This window comes from Monodelphis domestica, chromosome X, assembly GCF_027887165.1.
Source record: "Monodelphis domestica isolate mMonDom1 chromosome X, mMonDom1.pri, whole genome shotgun sequence".
Classification (NCBI taxonomy): Eukaryota; Metazoa; Chordata; class Mammalia; order Didelphimorphia; family Didelphidae; genus Monodelphis; species Monodelphis domestica.
Genome location: NC_077235.1, coordinates 81,952,104 through 81,966,085, shown reverse-complemented (window position 1 = coordinate 81,966,085; position 13,982 = coordinate 81,952,104). Strand labels below are relative to the sequence as shown.

Genomic DNA, 13,982 nt, shown 5'->3' with positions numbered 1-13,982 from the left:
ATAAGAGTTATCATTCTCTAGAATTACAAATGAAACTATGTAGCAGTCACAAAATAAAACACGAATTTAAACATCACTTGGCATAACCAGTGCTCCAAAGGGTAGCTTTCACCTTAGAAAAGCGCATTTCCCATTCTACTATAGCAGTGCTCTCCCCAAGAGAGAGCAGGACCCTGGCTCTTAACTATAGAAAGTCTTCTCTAAGCTCTCTGAATTCTAGAGCCTTCCTTCTTATCATTAGATTTTCCATTTATCTTGTATATAATAATTACTGTTGTTCAGTTGTACCCAACTCTTCCAGGACCCATTTGGAGGCTTCTTGGCAAGAAGGCTGCCGGAGTGGTTTCCCATTTCCTTTGCCATCTCATTTTACAGGAGAGGAAACTGAGGCAAACAGGGTAAAGTGACTTGCCCAGGGTCACACAGCCAGAAAGTGTTCCTAACCCTCAGCTTGCTTGGTTCACATTTCTGTTATCTCCTCCATTAAACTATAAATTCCTTGAGGGCAGGTTGGCCTGGTGTGGATCTGATTGGATACCTCTCTAACAATTTTGGTTGTAATTCTGGCCCCAAGTATCTCACCAGAGTAGGAGGTTCTGAACCTTTTTAAACCTTTGGGTGAGGCTTAGGTACATACTCTTCTAGCACTGTTTTTCAATGTGCAAAACAAATGTAGGCTGTTGAAATAGTTTAGTTATCTATTAAACAACTAAATGGATTAAAAATAAATGTATGGACCCCAAGATAAGAACCCCAGAAAAAAGAGTGTTAGTTGGCTTTCGGTTTAAGTATGCTCTTATACTAGGATTTCTTTCCTCACTAGTTCTCAGTGTTCCTGACATTGAACTTAAGGAGTCAAGGCCTATGGGAGACAATGTGCTGGAGGTGGGGGGGGGGGGGGGGAAGAAGGCCAGATATGGCATCCGAGCGCCAAGAGGTCTACCACTATCTAATTCTTGGCAAACCCTCCAAACTCATTATTACAGGAACAGAGGTCATTCAGTACTTGGAAAGGGATGGACCCCAAAGAATCAGTCCATCTGTTGGCCTTGGTCAAGGATAAGTCACATCAGAATAACATTATGTCCACTTGGGACAGGACAGTAAACTGGTCAAAGAATGTCGTTGATAGGAAAGTACCTTGATTGAATTCACTTGGGAAAACCAAAGAGTGGTCTTGAAAAACTAGAGGGTGAAACTGGGGGGACGAGACAGACTCCAACAGCAATGGCGATTAAGGGTTCTACTTCGGTGAATTGGAAAGAGGTCTAGAGGAGGGTGCTTCTGAAACCTCTGGGTGTCCCTGAGCTGTTCTAACATTTTTATCAAATTACTTGGAGAAAGGCATACCCCGGCATCCTTATCAAATCTGCAGATGCCCCAAAGCCGGAGATAGCTAACCCACAGGTGGCAGAATGCAAAATGCCCTTGTCAGGTTGGAGCATTGGGCCAAATTGGCCAAGAGGCAATCGATTATTGCTAAATGGAAATCTTTTGTTTGGGTTTAAAAAACTGAACTTCAGAAACACAAGATGGGGAAGGCTTAACTAGACAGCAGTTTGGGAAAAAACCCTAGGGGGTTTTAGTGGACCGTAAACTCAATATGACTCAGTGGTGTGAGCCCACATCTGGAGTATTTTCCGTTAAGTTCTGGGTGCCACAGTTAGGTAGGGCATAGATAAGTTGGAGAGTGTCCAGAAGGAAGCAATGAGTCTAATGGGGATTGGCTGAAGGAGTTAGGGACCATCTGCATGGAGAAGAAAACATTACCCTTCTTTCTGAAAGATGGGAGTTGCAAAGAGGCTAATTTAGGCTTTCTACAGGGGAAAACTTTGTAAAATTTAAAAGCTATTCCAAAGTGGAATGTACTCCCTTCTCAAATGGTAGGCTGCTCATCTTTGGCTGTATTCAAGCCAAGGCTTGATGGACTACCTGTAAAAGATGTTGCAAGAGCTGTGGTCCTTAACGATTTTCATGCGTGGACCCTTTTGGCCAGCTGGTAAAAGGTATGGAACCAGGGACAGCTGGGTGGCTCAGTGGATTGAGAGCCAGGCCCAGAGATGGGAGGTCCTGGGTTCCAATCTGTTCTCAGATATTTCCTCCTAGCTGTGTGACCCTGGACAAGTCACTTAACCCTCATTGCCTGGCCCTTACTGTTCTTCTGCCTTGGAACCAATACAGTCTTGATTCTTTTTTTTTCCCTCACAATATTGATTCCAAGATGGCAAGTGAGGGTTAAAAAAAGATATGGAACCCTTCTCAGAATCATGTTTTCAAAAGCCATAGGACTACATAGGAAACCAATTATATTAAAATAAAGATGTGATTGTTTTCCCAGTCCAAGTTCATAGACCCCAGATTCAGGCCCTAAAATTTAAAGCAGGTGTCAAAAACCAGTGAGATTAAAATGGCAGAGGGAAATGCTTAACAAAATAAATAAAAATACAATAGAACGTAGATAATGTTAATGTGTGGTTTTTTTAAATCAATCAGCAACCTGCAGAATCCCCCCCCCCCCCTTCCCCTTTCTATTTGACTTTGATCTCACTGGAATAAAAGGCTTTCTTCTTAGCTGTGGATTGGCCTAGGTCACTGAATTCTCCTAATGGTAATTCTGGGATTCTGTGTTCTTGGTCTGAATCTCTAGTTTCCTCCACTATAAAAGGGGGGGGGGGGGGGAAGGAGAAGAAATGGACTAAATGACCTCTAAAGTCCTTTTAAGCTAGCTCTAAAGCTAAGATCTCCTAAGATGGCATCTTTTGCTTCTGCCTTAAAGGGAATTTTTTTTCAGATGAGTTGGAATAAATAGCTCATTATACCTTTTTTGGGGCTGAGATTCCGTGAGCCATTATTTTTTATAGTCTATCTATTAATATCCAATGGAATATTAAAAATTCATGCTTTACTTTTTTGCTATAAGAGCATTTAAAAATAAGCTTAATGATATTGAAGGTATCAGCAATACTTCTGGTATCAAAAATGCCCCAAATAGCACATCTGTATTGTTCATGTTTTTCTCATGATACCTGCACATTAACTTTTCAAAACAAGAAATTTAACGAGCCACCTTAAAGAATTTTTGTAAGTCGGGTAAAGCGAACATTAATGATCTACTTTTGTCTGAACTCTATGAAGAAAAACCATTATTCACTGGTAATGAGTAAAAGATAGTCTTGCTCTAATTGGCTGGGTTCTTGATTCAAAATAAAAAAAACAAACCTCCATCACATTCCCTGTCATAATTTACTACTTCAATGGCTGACAATACAGAAATAGACTTTTTTAGCCCATTTACAAGCGAGACTATACTGTTTTACTTCAAATTGCTGACTAAAAACCTTGTTAATCGAAGTTCTACAGTTTTTGCTGAAATAATTTAAATTCAGAAAGTGAAACCAAAAAAACCCAAACCACCCAGCTGCCTAGCATAATACTTCTGCCTTTATTTATTGTGACAGTCTAAACAATGTTATATTTTAAAAGAATCACGAGGGTGGGTAGGGGGGCAGCTAGGTGGCTCAGTGGATAGAGAGCCAGGACTGGATATGGGAAGCCCCGGGTTCAAATTTGACCTCAGACACTTCTTAGCTGGGTCACCATGGTCAAGTCATTAACCCCCATTGCCTAGCCCTTACCACTTTTCTACCTTAGAAGTGATACTAAGACAGAAGGTAAGAGTTTATTTGAAGAAGAGAAAAGAATAACAAGTAGATGGTTTTATTACAGAAGAGTATACATAGGGTAGCTATGAAAACACTGAGCTTACTAGAATGTTTGAGATGTTATTAAATTACTACTGATATTAAAGACCCAAGTACACAAGAACAATATTGTTCCAGGGCAAACCCTCTCAGATAATCAGGTGCAGAGATTTAGCGCTGCAAGGTATCTTGGAGATCATTCTGCCCAGTTAGCACAAGGTCACTGGTACTAAGACGCAGAGGAAGGTCCCACTCCAGCACATAGCTCAAAAATCTAGGTGTCATCTAGAGCTAAAGCCAACATTACCTGGAGCTCACAAGCCAAGCAATTCAAAATCAAGAGGTAAAATTCTTCCAAGGAATTGGGATTTAATTGGCCGGCTTATTCCCCTCCCCCAGTGAAGACTGCAACCCTCTTACCATGTCTTAGTAGTTGGTCTTTGAGAATCCCCACTAACAAAAAAAGGCTGGCCCTTGGCTAACAGAATGGTTTTTCACTGGACCTCAGCTGAGGAACTGACTGATCTCTTCCCCCACCCCTCCAGTTAGTCTTATTTTCCATGAGGAAATCAAGTTCCAAAGTCATTAAGGGACTGTCTGAGGTCACCAACTAGTTGTGGGTAGATGAGAACTTGGGTCAGTTCATTGACTCATAGGTCTACGTTCACTTTTCTGTGAGTTTTCCCATTTCCTCCTAAATTCTTTCCACCCCCCCAAAGAAACCATCCCTCATTCACACTCATATTAAATTAATGATATAGTAAAGATTTCAAATGGGCAGAATTTATTCAAGGTTTCTATTATGTCACAACCCCAGAAGGTCAAATCATTTCTCTAATCAGGGTTCATGTTAACCTATTTGTATGTCCAATACTGCTTATTATCTGATGGTTTAATAACGTATTCGTTTCATTCAGGATATGTTAACTACAGCCGGAGTGCCATCTCAAAATTTAGCAGCCTCAGTCTAAAAGATAAGCCTCCTTAGGCAGGCGAGCCAGCGAGCAAGCGCCCGCGCGCACACCCATGCACGCACGCACGCAGGCGCACGCACGCACACACACACAGTTCTCACTGTCTCACTCTTCATTTCATTTCAAGCCTGTCTTACCATGCTCATGATAAAATACTAGCAGTTTTACCCACAATCCTGGTCCTCACGATGCAGCCAAACCTACATCTTTCTTTTCTAAAGCAACATCAAGGAAAGAAGGTAACTGGCATGCGGCGCCTTTTCCCAGACCCTGTAGAAGGCCACTTTCTGATCTCTGCCTGAGAAGCCTCTCCATCCTTCAGAATTCAACCCAGACGCCACTTGGAGGGAGGGCTTGTTGTCTCGCCCCCCCCCCCCACTCCCCTCCTCTAGACCCAAACTATTTGGGGCTTATTCGAAAGCCTCCACTTTCCCTGATATATTGGATTGGAATTTCTTCTTTGCATCCAATATTTTATACCTTCTATTATACATACAGAATATATGCATCCACCCATGATATATACATCATACACATGCTTCCCTCCCTCCCTCCCCCCATCTGTCTGTCGGTCTCTTTGTTTCTTTCTCTTTCTTTCTCACTCTCTCCTTTTCAAATACAAATCTGCCTTCTCTCCTATAAAAAGTCGGATCTTGGAGAGAAGGGATTAGCTCACCCTTCATTTTTTGTGATCCTGGCATCTAACTACCATTCAGCCATGCACATGGGAGCCCCTTGACGTTTTTTGAATAAAATTACTAGCTCATTTTAAACTAGGAACTAGAAGCCAATTCATTCCAAGAGTATAAATTGCCTCTGAAGGTGATGCTAGCAATTACATTTCTTTGACTCCAAGATCTGTAACATTTCCTCATAAGCAGCCTCTGAGGAGTAATGCAAATTTTATCAGCCCCATATTACTGTGGGGGAAACTGAGTCTAAACGGTTGAAAGGAGTTTCCAATGCCATAGCCACAGTTAGTAAGCAATTCCATCTAGATTTAAACCCAGCTCTTTTGCACCCCAAATTAAGCCTTCTATTTGCTACCTTAAGCTGCAGGAATGAATTTCAGGTTTGGCCACAGAAGGGATCTCAGAGGTTCATAATATGCTGAGAGCTAGAGTAGACGTTGATATCATGTGATCCAATCCCCTTTGTTTTACAGATGGGGAAACTGAGGCCAAGAAGTTAGGGGATTTGTCCAAGATTACAGAGTCAGTGGAGGGCAGAACTGGGCTCTGAATGCAGGCCCTCTTTCACTACTACCTGGCAGCAAAATTCAAACCCAGTTCAAAAATATTAACCTCTCCTTGGAGTTAGGCAAATAGTTATGGTTTGCCCAGGGGTGACTGTTTAAAAAATTGTATGGAAAGAGGAAGTCTATATAAAGCAGAATGAAGAGAGCATTGTAACAAAGGGAATATTCAAATTAAGCTTTTGCTGGTCCAGCCCTTTCTAGAAAGTCCTTGGTAAGGTGGAATGGGGCACTCACTGGTTTTGCAGTCAGAAGACCCCGTTCAAATCCTCCTTCCCATCGATTACTTACTGTGACCTTGGCCAGGCCTCCTCATCTCTCTGAGCCTCAGTTTCCACTCCTGTTATAGGAGCTGAATAGATGGCCGATGAGATCCCTTTCAGCTCGAGTGGACCTAGGTTCAGAGATCTGGAGCTGAAAGAGACCTGTGGTAATCCAAACCAGCCTCCGTATTTTATAGAGGAGGAAACTGAGGCCCAGGCAGGGGAAAAGATTTGCTCAAAGACCCAGGAAACAACAGCAGAGGCCCCGTTTGGAGGTCAGGTTTGGATTGATTACTGACCTTGTCCCTCAGTCTCAGTTTCCCCCTCGGTAAAATAAGATAACCTCTGGGGTCTCCCAGCTATGGATTCAGCACCTGGTGTTGCTAGGAAAGCCCTAAGCTTCGGTCCCCACCCGCAACCCCCTAAATAAAATGAGAGAACTGGAGGGGATGGATGGCATCATTTTCAAATCAGCTCCTAAGGGTGACCTTGGGCCAATCGTTTTCCCACCCCAGGGGCTTCAGTTTCCTCTCCTGTGAGCCAACTGGCACCAGCGGCCCTGTGAAGCCTATGGGTGCCAGGGCGAGGCTGGCCAGATGCCAACCTCGCCACCCCCCACGAAAGTGGCCCGCGTGGTCGATGAAGGCGCGGGGGTCTTCGGTCAGGATAGGGCCAAGAGGCCGTGGTGGCAGCGGAGGCCCCGGATCGCGCCCTCCCGGGGCATCTGAGGCGCGGCTTGGCGCGGCCAGGAGAGGATGATGCTGCTGCGGCAGCGGCGGCAGCAGAGGGGGAGGGGATGGCAGAGGCAGAGGCAGAGGCGGAGGCAGAGAGGCAGAGAGGTAGAGAGGTAGAGAGGTAGAGAGGTAGAGAGGTAGAGGGCGAGGGCCGGACTCTCGATCCAACCGCTGCCCAGCTCCCGGCCGCTGGCTCAATCGAGGATGCCAATGCGAAACCGGAGCCTAGAGCTACTCACCCAGCCGAGGCGCACCCACAGCCTTCTCCCAGCCGGCTCGCCGGTCTCGCGAAGCTTTAACAGGGAGCCGCGTGCCCGCCCGCCCGCCCGCCACCGGAAAGGGGAGGAGGTGGCCGCGGGGGGGGAAGGGGGGGGGAACAGAAGAAAGCCACCGCCGCAGCGGCGCGCGCTCCCGCTGCGACCCACCGCCCTGCTGGGGGGGCGGGGGCGGGGGCAGGGCGGGGCCGCCAGAAACAGTGGCCTGCAGGGCCGGGCCGGCCCGCCGGGGCGGGGCAGCCGCAGAGCCAGCCAGCCAGCCAGCCAGCCAGCCAGAGCTGGTGAGCGCGCGAGCGCGCGGCTGCGGGGGACGGGATGGGGGGGGGAAGGGGGGAGCCCAGCCGGCGCGCGCCGCTACCCCAGGCCCCGCCCCTGAGCCCTCCCCCGCCCGCTGGAAAATTCACGCGAAGGGGCGGGGCTTAGCTGCCTCCTGGCTGGGGGAGTCAGGCAGTTAACGGCTTCGGGGAGTCATTTCCTAGAGTCTCCCATTTCCCGTCCCCTAGCCTCGGACCCACGCCAGAGCCCAGGCAGTTCGCATGAGCAGCCAAAGAGTTCGCACTGCCTTGTCCTGAGCCTGGCTGTCTCGCGCCGTGGCCATCATTGTCCCTGTACCTCGTGATCCTCCGGCCGCAGCCCAGCCAGCCCCGCACCGCCCCGCCTTCACTTTCCTCCCGTGTCAGTTCCACAGAGCGGAGGGAGGGGGAAGGGGAGGGAGAGGAAGGAAACCAAGGCTGAGCCCGGCCTACCAGTGGCCCACCTTGCTTGTCATCGGCATCCTCCGGCTGTTGTTGACCAGAAGGGAAAACGGAGAGAGGGATAGCTGGCCCGGGCCCGTTTCCGGAGGACCGGGCTTCGCTCGGGGGCCAATAAAAGTTCTCCCTTAAACGGGAAGGCTTGGGATGGAGCAGACTGTGGCGGGGGGAAGGGAGCGAGGAAGGGGCCCCGGACCATCTGTTGGCTGTTCTACAAAGGCCGACTATGACAGAGACAAGTGTGTGGCCAGCCTAGGGCCCAGGTTGACCTTTAATGGCATCTGGGGGACCTCCAAGGGCTTCCCGAAGGGCATCCAGGGCTAGGGAAGCCCAAAGGAACACGGATGCACTCAACTGTAGATGCAGGCAAACGCACCTCAAACGATCCTCAAGGATCTGCGGCGAACACACCCAAAATGATCTGAAAAGCTCAGTAAATACATATGCCTTTTCTCTTATGAAACGGTGGATTTGCCCCTCTCTAGCAATGGACACAAAGGGGGAAATATTCTCCCTTCTGCCCCGATGAAACTGCCCGAATCGCTATATTATTAAGCATCGATGCATCAGCAATGCCTGAGCTCTTACTGGGTGCCCAGCAATGGGGATCCAGACAAAAAAGTGCCCCTCGCCTTAAGGAATTTGCGGGCTGGAGAGCTGAAAGGCCAAAAAAGCCTGCAGGATTACACTTGGGGACCACAGATTGGGGTGAGGGCTAGGGTTCTCCTGGAGCTGCATACATATCTATTTCTAGAGCTGTGTTGGGGGGGGGGGCGGCGGCTTGTGTGTATAGGTGTAGACAGGAGTCAGAGAGAGAGAATGAGAAAGAAAAAGAGAATTAGAGAATGAGAGGCACAAATACCACACATATATGTTTATGTATTCAGTGTAAGCTATTAAAGTTTGGGGATGGTGTGTGTGTGTGTGTGTGTGTGTGTGTGTGTGTGTGTGTGTGTGTGTGCATTTAGTTCCTAAATTTCAGCTAGGTTCTTCATTCATTTTCTTTGCTTTCCTTTTCTTTGAACCCCTTACCTTCCATCTTAGAATCACTATTGTGTATCCCTTCCAAGGCAGAAGAGCAGTAAGGGCCAGGCAATAGTGGTTAAGTGACTTGCCCAGGGTCACACAGTGAGGACCTTCCATCCCTAGGTCCAACTCTCTACCCTCTGAGCTACCTAGCTGCCCCCCTTCATTCATTTTCTAAAGAGGCTGTACAAGGAGAGTGAAGGAGTGATTGCTCATGCACAGTCATTCTCCTGCTTGCTTCACATCAAACTCTTATTAGGCAAAAGACAATTCCAGATGTCAATCATATTTGTCAAGGCAAGCAGGTAAAACAGTAATCAGTGGAGCTATCCAGTAGAGATCAGTTTGGGTGACAGTATACTCAAGAGTATGGGTAGGAGCAGCTAGGTGGCACAGTAGTTGGAGCTCCAGGCTTGGAATCACTTAACCTCCATCTCTATTGCCTAGTCCTTAGTGCTCTTCTGTCTTAAATTTGATACTAAGACATAAGGCAAGGGTTAAAAAAACTGGGCAGCTAGGTGGCTCAGTGGATAGAGTGCTGGGCTTGGAGTAAGACTCATCTTCCTTCATTGAAATCTGGCCTCAGACACTTCTAGCTGTGTGACCCTGGGCAAGTCACTCAACTCCCAATTCCAATGGCCTTTGCTACTCTTCTGTCTTAGAAACTCTCTAAAATTAACTGAAGCGGCAGCTAGGTGACTCAGTGGATAGGAAGTCCTGCCTGGAATCTTCCTGAAATACAAATCTGGCCTCAGACACTTACTAGCTATGTGACTCTGAACAAGTCACTTAGCCCCAGTTGCCTCAGTTTCCTCATCTTACTGAACAACAACAACATACACAAGAGTAAACTCAGAGGGAAATGGAATCTTGACCAAGGAAGGAAGTCCACTAATTCTCTAGAAGTTCAAGCTTCAGGAATTATGAGGTGTGTTGGGGTATTGACTCCTCCCCACATATCTATGGCTCTGAAAGCTTCTTATTGTACATTCAAAGACAAAAAAGAGAGACTATCCAGGCTATGCCTATAAGCGTGGTTAAGGAAGTCATCCAAGCATCATTCTTTTCCTGGCTTTTCCCAGAAATGCTGAGACTTCAAACAACAAAGTTAATTGTCCAGTGTTTTTTATGAGATCTCCTTGTGATGCCAGAAACAGGTAATCATTTCTCAAGAGGCATTGTTAAAGTGCCGTGGGCGACGTGGGTCTACTGCAGAAGAAAAAGAAGCCGGAGCCCCCATTCCCTCTTCTCCAAGAGACTGAAGTTCAGAATGCCAACCATAGACATACAAATGGCCACCTGGCCAGCCCCACAGCCCACAAGCTGCATCTCTTCCAAATACTGATTCATTGGTTGCTGCAAACAAAGTCGTGCTCCAAACCAGCTCTTCAGAGAGGACAAAAGAGATGAGCAATGTAGGTGGGCAACCCTGCCTGCTGGCCAAGGTCAGAAAATTGCTGCCTTTTGTCTAGGAAAGACGGGAACGTCACTGTGAGACATACAACCTCGCTAATCACAAAGGGAACATCTCCTGACCAGGAAGACCAGCATTCTTCTGGCAATAAAAAAAATTTGTTTATAGAGGCTAGAAATTTTAAAAGCTTCCTTGCTGTCTCTCCCACCTTTGACACCCCTCCAGCCCCAGCCTTGTGGCCTAGGCAACTATCTATCCATCCGATGTGATTTTGGCTCAAGAGATCTGGGGAGGAGAAAAAGAAGAAAGAAAGAAAGAAATTGGCAGCACCTCTGAGAGCTCCTTGTTTTCCCGTTGGGAACTGCTTATTTGTCATAAGCTCCTGAAGGACTCATTTTCCTCTGGGTCCCCAGTGCCTCATACAGTGCTTAATAAAATCTTCTTGGCCAATTGATCATTTTTATTGGTCAGAATTTTAGGGTGAGAAGAAAGGGGACGACTGCATGTGGCCTCATCTTTCGAGATTAAAGAAAAACTAACAATCATTTGTGTTGATCTGGGAAGTTGCCTGCAGTGCCCAACCATAAATATAGGAGGACAAATTGCAACCTTGAAACTGACCTTTGCGGAAACCAAAGTGAGGGGCAGTGGAGGGTGGGGAGAAGGAAGGAATTTGGAAGCAGAGGACCCCGGTTCAAATGTCTCACTTCTGCCAAGCACTCTACAAGTGCCTTGCACCTCTGGGCCTCAGTTTCTCCGACTATAAAATGGAAGAGTGGCATTGCAAGGTCTCTAAGGTGCTTTTTGACTCAAATTCTAGGATCCTAGGAATGTCTTATGTAAATTAAGAAGGCTGGGAGTGAAGGTTAAAAAGCATATTCATCTTGTTCTTTTCCACTAAAAATTAATTGTTATTTGGAGGAATTGATGTGACTGCATAAATTAATTTGTCTTACTCCAAACTGGCAGCATTTTAGAGAAAAAGCAAGAACAAGGAAGAGTAGTAGATGCCCAGGGCACTGATGTATGAGAAGAAGGATTACCAGTCAGACATGTATTGGCTGCCCAGAGTCCAAAAGCTCTTGAAGGGCACTCAACATAATTTTCAGGGCTCTCATTATTTGCCCAGAATAATAATACCTTGCATTTATAGGACACTAGACTGTTTACAAAGGACTTTTGCATGCATCATCTTATTTAATGTCCATAACAACCATGTAAGGTAAGTTCTATAGGCATTAGCCCTATTTTACAGATGCGAAATCTGAGCATCACAGAAGAAGTGAGTTGCCCATGGTCAAATGAATCACTTCAGGCTGATGGGCTATTTGGGGGGCTCCAATAATTCAATTGATCAACAAATTGCTAACCACCACTGGCAAGGGCAAGGTCTGGCTTCTAAACTAGGCTTTCTGATGTTAATAAACCCTGACCCCTGACTTCGGATAAGTCAGTTGGAAATAGCACATCTTGTTTTTTTTTTTAATTAAAAAATTTTTTTTCAAAAATTAAATGTAAAGGGGCAGCTGGGTAGCTCAGTGGAATGAGAGCCAGACCTAGAGACAGGAGGTCCTGGGTTATCACTTAACCCCCATTGCTTAGCCCAGTGATTGTGAACCTATGGCACAGGTGCTGAAGATGGCACACAGAGTGAAATCATCTTGTTGATCATTTCTTATGGTGCAATAGTTAAAACCTTATTATCCAGTCATTCCCTAACTGAGGGACACCTCCTCAAGTTTCTAATTCTTTGTCACTACAAAATATTTTTGTATAATTAGGCCCCTTTTCTAGATCTGATCTCTTCAGGATACAGACCTAGTAGTGGTGTTGCTGGGTGGGAAGAGCACATAGTAAAAATATGAAACAGATTATAGCCCCCAATAGTGAGAGTGGTCCCCAGTAAAATCGAAGCCATGGTCTGGCCAGAATCACTGGTCACATGAGGACCCCCAAACCCCTCCTTTCCAACCCCCACTCTGCGGTACTTGGTAATAACTGGCTGTCCTTGTTCTACCAGCTGAAGCAAACATTGCCCTGAGAATTGGGGCTAGATGGGTACATATTTACCTATGATTTGTTCTCCTATAGAAAACTCTGTCTAAGCTTCAGTGAGGTTAAACTAAATCATTGTATTAAGATTGTAAATCATTCCTAGCCATCATCCCTGTAAAAAGTTTACCTAATCCCTTAGCCTACTTCACCTTCTCTATAAAATACGGGCTGTGATCAATGGACCTCACCTCTGATCTCTGCCAGCTTCAGTGACCCTCCTGACCCATGTCATCCTTTTCACCACATCTCATTCTCCTCCCCCCTTAGGACCCCCTGACAACAGATCAGATCTAGGTAACTCAGTGATAGAGAGCCAGGCCTGAAGATAGGAGGACCAAGGTTCAAATCTGACCTCAGACACTTCCTAGCTGGGTGACCCTGGGCAAGTCACTTAACCCTCATTGCCTAGCCCTTACTGTTCTTCTGCCTTGAAACCAATACATAGTATCCATTCCAAGACAGAAGTTAAGAGTTAAAAACAAAAAAACAAACTAGAGAGCATTTCCAAAGTGGATTGCAAGTAGAAATTGTTTCATTCTTTGTACTTTTATCTCTAGCAAAATGACACACTGCTTGGCACATAGTAGGTACTTGATAACTGCTGATTGACTGATTCCCTGTAGTCAGAAGTTCTAGATTCACATTTCAGCTATGCCATTTATTATATGTGACCTTCGATGAATAACGACATCATTTTTAGACCTCAATTTCTTCACCTGTAAAATGGGAATCAAAATCCCTTACCGCACAAAGTTGTTATCAAGTGACATCATAGAAATATCAGCTATTACCAGATCTAATTTGTATATTTAGAAAAAATAAAAGACAATTTCTACTTTTTTCTAATAATCATACTTCAATTAGTCTTTTAGAACCACAAATTAATTTCTAATTAATGAGTTTTTTCACACCAACTTTAGAATTTCTCTACCCAAATAAACAAGCAATAAAAAACACTGATATAGATATTACTTCTAGTGAGAAGTGGAGTTTTTCTGCTTAAAAGAATCTTGGCACATTCTCAAAATATCTGTCCTTGGGCCTTAGGTCCCCTTCCAGGCAGAAAAGGAACTAGAAAGAATGGACAGAACGTACTTCTTATCCGCCTCCAGTCAATGTGCCCCTGGAAGTTACAACCTCTGCTTTTCATTAAGTTAACCAACCTTGAGAAAGAACATTGCCTATGTCAGATTCTCCCCTGAGGTTCTTCAGGCCTAGTGAAGCCCTGACCCTATCTTTGACTTCATATTTTTCACTCAATAATTCTTTCTCTTTTACAGACAAATATCCATGTTTTTCCAACTCATAAAAAAACTACCTTTTTGGTAACCCAGTTTGCCTTATACCTTATCCTATTCTTCCTTCCTTCCTTCCTTCCTTCCTTCCTTCCTTCCTTCCTTTCTTCCTTCCTTCCTTCCTTCCTTCCTTCCTTCCTTCCTTCCTTCCTTCCTTCCTTCCTTCCTTCCTTCCTTCCTTCCTTCCTTCCTTCCTTCTTTCCTTTCTTCCTTCCTTCCTTCCTTCCTTCCTTCCTTC

The 13,982-nt window shown here is 45.5% G+C and overlaps 1 protein-coding gene across 10 annotated transcripts in view; it reads right to left on the bottom strand.

Annotated features, from left to right (window-relative positions):
* ACSL4 (acyl-CoA synthetase long chain family member 4) overlaps positions 1 to 7,987 on the bottom strand; it is a 64,688-nt gene extending 56,701 nt beyond the window's left edge. For 2 of the 10 annotated variants that reach the window (XM_007506927.3, XM_007506925.3), the window contains exon 1: positions 7,167 to 7,501. The gene's annotated coding sequence lies outside the window, so the exon portion shown is untranslated. Of the gene's footprint in view, positions 1 to 6,221; positions 7,069 to 7,166; positions 7,502 to 7,959 lie in introns of those variants that run through there. The other 8 variants (XM_056808950.1, XM_007506928.3, XM_007506930.3 and 5 more) reach the window with 8 other exon arrangements.
* Positions 7,988 to 13,982: the final 5,995 nt, after the last annotated feature.